Source organism: Bos taurus, chromosome 10 (assembly GCF_002263795.3).
Source record: "Bos taurus isolate L1 Dominette 01449 registration number 42190680 breed Hereford chromosome 10, ARS-UCD2.0, whole genome shotgun sequence".
Lineage (NCBI taxonomy): Eukaryota > Metazoa > Chordata > Mammalia > Artiodactyla > Bovidae > Bos > Bos taurus.
This window is the reverse complement of record NC_037337.1, coordinates 69236754-69242323: the sequence shown is the minus strand read 5'-3', so window position 1 is coordinate 69242323 and position 5570 is coordinate 69236754. Positions and strand designations below refer to the sequence as shown.

Genomic DNA, 5570 nt, shown 5'->3' with positions numbered 1-5570 from the left:
AAAAAAAGGCAAAATCATGTCAGCCAAATGATTCATCATTTTAGCTACTGTAGAATCAAACCTATGAGGGAGATTTTGGCACCTATTGTTTCTATTCCTAAAAATTCAGAGAGGAAGGGGGAAAAAAATCTATCACATACTAACTCCAAATTTTTATTTTATAAGAGGAAAAAATGATTCATAATTAGTTAGCTGCAAAGAACTACATACTGACACTCTTCTGATAATGTATCCAATACCATTTCTACTTTTTCCCAGGATGAAATTGTGGGGTGAAACTGGATGGGTTTTCAAAAGGTAAATATAACAAGGATTTAATCCTTTCTAGCTTCTGACCTTTATTACATTTTGAGTTTATTTGGAGTTCAGACAGTACTAGCCTACCCACCCTCTAGAGATAATAAGTAAATAATCAAATGACCCAAATAAGATTTACCCCAGAAATAAGGGGATGGGAAGCAATGAGCATTAAGAAGCAGCGGCACTGGTGGTACAGAGTTTGAGCTTTAATATCATGGCTTTCTTTACGGGTAGAGGTCTGACACCACTCACCCCCCTACCCAAGATGCTCATTTCTTCTTTACACTTATACAAATGACATCTACTTATAATTCCTATGGATTAAAAAAAAAATCTGAAACCATTTCATCATGACAGGTAGAATAGTTTTAAAAGATAAACAAAATAGGTAAAGAAACACTTTACAATCCAAGCAGCCACAAACAGCTCAGGTTAACATCAGAAATGGGGAAGTACTAGGACAATTCTGCAGCACTGAAGGAAGTCTTTGAGTTGAATAATTGAATTAAGAGACAGCTAACATCGCTTTATGAAAACGATACCTCGTGTACTTACTAGTTGGAGTGCTTTAAAGGGCATTTACTGCCATGGAAAGAAAGTGGAACACAATGGATGTCATATAATTGTTTAAAAGCCATTGGATGTTGTTAACAATGAAGATTATTGGCTAAAACCACATCTATTGTGTAAGGTAAAATAGCTGGTTGGATTAAAAAATTGTTCAAAACCTTCAAAAAGTGAGTGAATGTTAATGGTAATTTTTTTTTAACTGAAGAGAGGTTATCAGTAAGGGTGAAATAATAGCTTTGAAAAGAAATGACAAATGGGAAGAGTACATACAATCCAACCTCATTACATTTGACTATTGTGGTATCTTCTCTGACACCATGTACTAAATTTCCAGGTATTTTTAACCCTATTATGTTTACTGTCTCATAATAACTTCCCTTTCTGAAGACGAGATGAAAAGAAAGGGGAGTGTTTAACAGAATTCTCTTCTGTGTGTTGACTGTGATTAAGTAAATGTAAGTAAGTGTTAGTCACTCAGTCATGCTCGACTCTTTGCAACCCCCTGGACTGCAGCCCATCAGGCTCCTCTGTCCATGAGATTTTCCAGGCAAGGATACTGGAGTGGGTTGCCATTTCCTTCTCCAGGGGATCTTCCCAACCCAGGAATTGAACCTGGGTCTCCTGCACTACAGGCAGATTCTTTACCGACTGAGCTACAAGGGAAGCCCTGACTGTGATTAGTTGAGCCCAAATCCTTGACTTTTTCATTTTTATCTGAAAATTACAAGCACATATTTTCATCTATCTGTAGAAACAACATAGTCAAAACAGTGCTATTTTACCTACACTATTACTTTTCTGTGTCTATACAAACGGGGCTTGGTTCTGTGAATTTTTCAACATATGTATAGAGTCCTGTAAATGGCAACCCACTCCAGTATTCTTTCCTGGGAAATCCCATGGACAGAGGACCCTGGCAAGCTACAGTCCATGGGGTCACAAGAGTTGGACACGACTTAGCAACTAAACCACCATAGAGTCCTGTAACCACCACAGTCAGGAAACCCTGAACTTACTCAGCATTAGACATAAAACCAAGTGTGCCCAAAAAGTCAATTTTACTATATAACCATTCAAACAAAGTTAGCATCTAAAAAAAGAGTTCAGGATACAACAAATGGTTGAAATTTTTTAAGGTTTGTGTTGGCTCTGGAGGGATAAAACATAGCATGTAATAAAAATTTGTAACTAAATAGTAAATAATACCAAAATGTTTTAAAAGTACATACGAAAAACATGCAAGGACTATGAGCTTTCTTGAGAGAGAATTTTAAGGCTAGTCCATTTTTGCACAACATGAACTTCTTAAATCCTCAAAACATGAGGAGATCCTCCTGGAATTTACTGGTTGGAAGTAAGTATTTCCCTTGGCTATTAATAAAATAATTTAAAAATTATATTCACATATTCTATATTCACATAGAATAAAAAAGAAACTTAAGATATCATTAGATTACCTTCAGGCAGGTGTAAATAAAGCTATTTAACCAAAGCTTTCAAATCTCTTCCCAGAGATCTCCAAAGAGATCTACAGAGAATCTACAATGGCCACCAGTAAACATATTCCTGTGTTTTACCACTGGGTTGGGTAAGCTGGGGATGTGAGTCTGTGTATTCAGCTGAAAAAGCTCCTATGTTAAGTTCCTTTATATTCTCTGATCTTATAAAGAAGGCATGGAGAGCTTCCTTTAAAAACTCTCTTATAGAAATTATCTCTGTATTTCATGACATCACTTGGGTCATTACTTCAGCCATTCTTCTTCAAGTTAAAAGAACTCACCCTTTAACTATGTGCTTTGCTCATGAAATATTTTTATCATCATAGCCCTTTCAGTTCACTTGGGTTTCCACACTTTCTTTATATTTTAAAGAACAGTGTCGAAAATAGGTCCTTCATTCTCGTTAATACTCAACTCTAGTCCCAAGGGTTGAGTAGCTCCTAGGCCATGAATGCTCTGTTCTGTGTTTTGTTTTGTTTTTTTAAACAGCCTGAGAAGAAGTTAGATGTTGTATATACAAACCACATACAAATGAACATCAAACACCAGTAGAGAAGTAAGCACACGTTTTCTTAGTTCGTTTTTTAGCTAATGATGAAAGTGCAGGTAAAAATATGACAAAGAAGCAGCCATAAAGACATATAAGTGATGGAAAGAAAAAGAAAACTCCTCTAGGTCATGCCCAGAGGAGTTTCCGTTCTCCCCCATCAGCCCTGGGTGATATACAGGTCCTTTCCTCTACAGCAGCAGAAAAAAATAAAAGGAGTGTTATAACTGACAGTCAAATAATCTTATAGACACCTAAAGAATTAAATGAGCAACACATTCTGACATTTTGCAAGTATAAATTAGGAACAGAAATAACTAGAGGTATAGAAATAGTTGAAGACACTCAATATTAAATTCTAAACTTTAAGTTTGAAACACCCAGAGATTAGGATTTCTCTGTAATTACTAAATCAGCCTTAATTCAAAGAAATGGTCAAGATAGCATGGGCAACACAGGACCTGGGGAAGCCCAGCAGAGACTCATCATCTGTTCATAAGGACAAGATCCAAAACAGAACCAGGACAAATAATCCCATAGTCTTACTATCAAAAGTACCCATATATTCTTTATTATGGAAAGGATCCACACTTCAGTTGTATTTTAATAATATTTTTTGCCATTTGACATATTACTTATTATACAGCTATATTTTATTTCTCAAAAGATTCTTTTGCAACCTTTAGAAAGCCGTTCATAATGTTTCTTTTTATTTGGCTGAACTTGGTAGACACAAGAAGGCGGGATTCCCCTAAATAGTGTTGCTCAGAGTATGTTTAAAAAAGAAAGTATCACGTCTCATCCAACCCCTAGACATCAACCCCTAGACAGGCGTGTTACTGTTTGAATGTGCCACCTGTTACACTTCCAGGAATGAGACTTACTTTGCTAGGAAGGAAAGAAGGTCTGTTCTAGAAGCTATTCACTAAAGCTCTTGCTTTATGTTGAGGGGTGTGTGCATGTGCTCAGTTGCTCAGTTGTGTCTGACTCTTTGCAACCCCATGATCCTCTGTCCATGGAATTTTCCAGGCAAGAATACAAGAATGGGTTGTTATTTCCTACTCCAGGGGATCTTCCCGACCCAGGAATCAAACCCCCTGTCTCTTGTGTCTCCTGTATTGACAGGTAGAGGGTTTCATAAAATGTCCATTACCAAATGTGTAAGACAAAACTTGTGTTAGTTTGAGGACTTGCCCCTGTTTTTAAATCTAGAAAAGATAAAGCCTGAAGATTGGGCCATATGGGCCATTTCCACTTTCTCCACAGCCTCCCTGATAATAGGCAATTTGGGTCTGAGGAGGAAACCAAAGATTAATGGATTAAATAAAGCAGAAGCTGTGTGTAACTGCCCAAATGTTAATACAAATTCATTGCTGCTCAATTTGTTATTTAAAGACTGTGCTTTATTTCATTAACTTTGTGGTCTAAGCAAGTTTTTCTATGCAGAGATACCTTCTATTTAGTATAATTAAAACACTACTTTAAAAAACAAACAAAAACCCAAAAAATTCACACTCAGAAAAGGGGAGAAAAACTAGTATTGGGAACAATTATGAAAATGACTAAAAATTTCACTTTTCATCTGCTGCACAGGGGAATTAATATCATGAAAACTTAATTATAATGAAATATTTTGTCAAACAGTATTTGTTCCTATAGTAAGAAATTAATGTCCACTTGCACAACTTTGAGTCTACAGAAACTAAACGCATAAGGTAGAATTAAAGATTTCATTTTCCTCTTTATAATTCTATGGATTTTGCAAATATTTTGGAAAGTTTTCAACATTAAAAAAAAAAGGTCAAAAACGAAAAATTCTTTAACTTAATTTTCCTGCTGAATTAGTATACCATTCATGAAACCTGAGCATAATAACTCAAAGTTACTGCTAACTTCATCAAGATATGGCTAGTTATGTGGTTAAACAATAATTGAAAAAAAAAAAAATAACTGAAGTGAGGATGATATATACATTTTGAAGAAAGTAAGAATTATATTATGGCCTGTCTATATGATCCCAAACCTGAAGATATTTTAAAATATTTCAGTGACTGGGTTTTTTAATTTTTCATCTGCATTTGTGGTACTGTATAGCTATTTATATTTTGGTAATCACCAAAAAACTTAAATGTCAACATTAGTATACATGTTATCTATTTTCCTACACCAGAATTGCTCAAGCTTGGCACCTATTTACATTTCAGGTCAGACAATTCTTTGTTGCTAGGGCCTGCTCTCTGCATTACGGGATATTCAGCAGCATTTCTGGTAGCTACCAACTAGATAAGAGTTGTAACAACCAAAAATGTCTCCAGACATTGCCAAGAGTCCCCTGGGGGGAGAAATCACCCCTGGTTGAGAATCTCAGCTCCATAGCAAGTTATTACTATCCAAATATTTTGATTATCTTTTTAACCGTTACCTTTTACCATGGCCGAATTAATCATGCCATGGTTCACATTGATCACAATGATTAAAGAAATTACAGATTTACCCTGGCACTCAGGGTTACTATCAGGCTATTAGATGAAGTCTGGGAATAGTAAAGGAAAAAAAAAATTCCTATAATTAGAAAAATAAAAGATTATACAAAAAGGGCAAAGATTTTGGTTGTACACTGGAATCAAATTATATTCATTTGCTGAAGTGGTCTG

General features: G+C 35.5%; 1 non-coding gene across 1 annotated transcript; it reads right to left on the bottom strand.

Annotated features, from left to right (window-relative positions):
• Positions 1 to 1461: 1461 nt before the first annotated feature.
• Positions 1462 to 1533, bottom strand: TRNAY-GUA (transfer RNA tyrosine (anticodon GUA)). Its single transcript has one exon. It is a non-coding gene; the product is annotated as a tRNA-Tyr (tRNA).
• Between the last annotated feature and the right edge of the window lie 4037 nt (positions 1534 to 5570).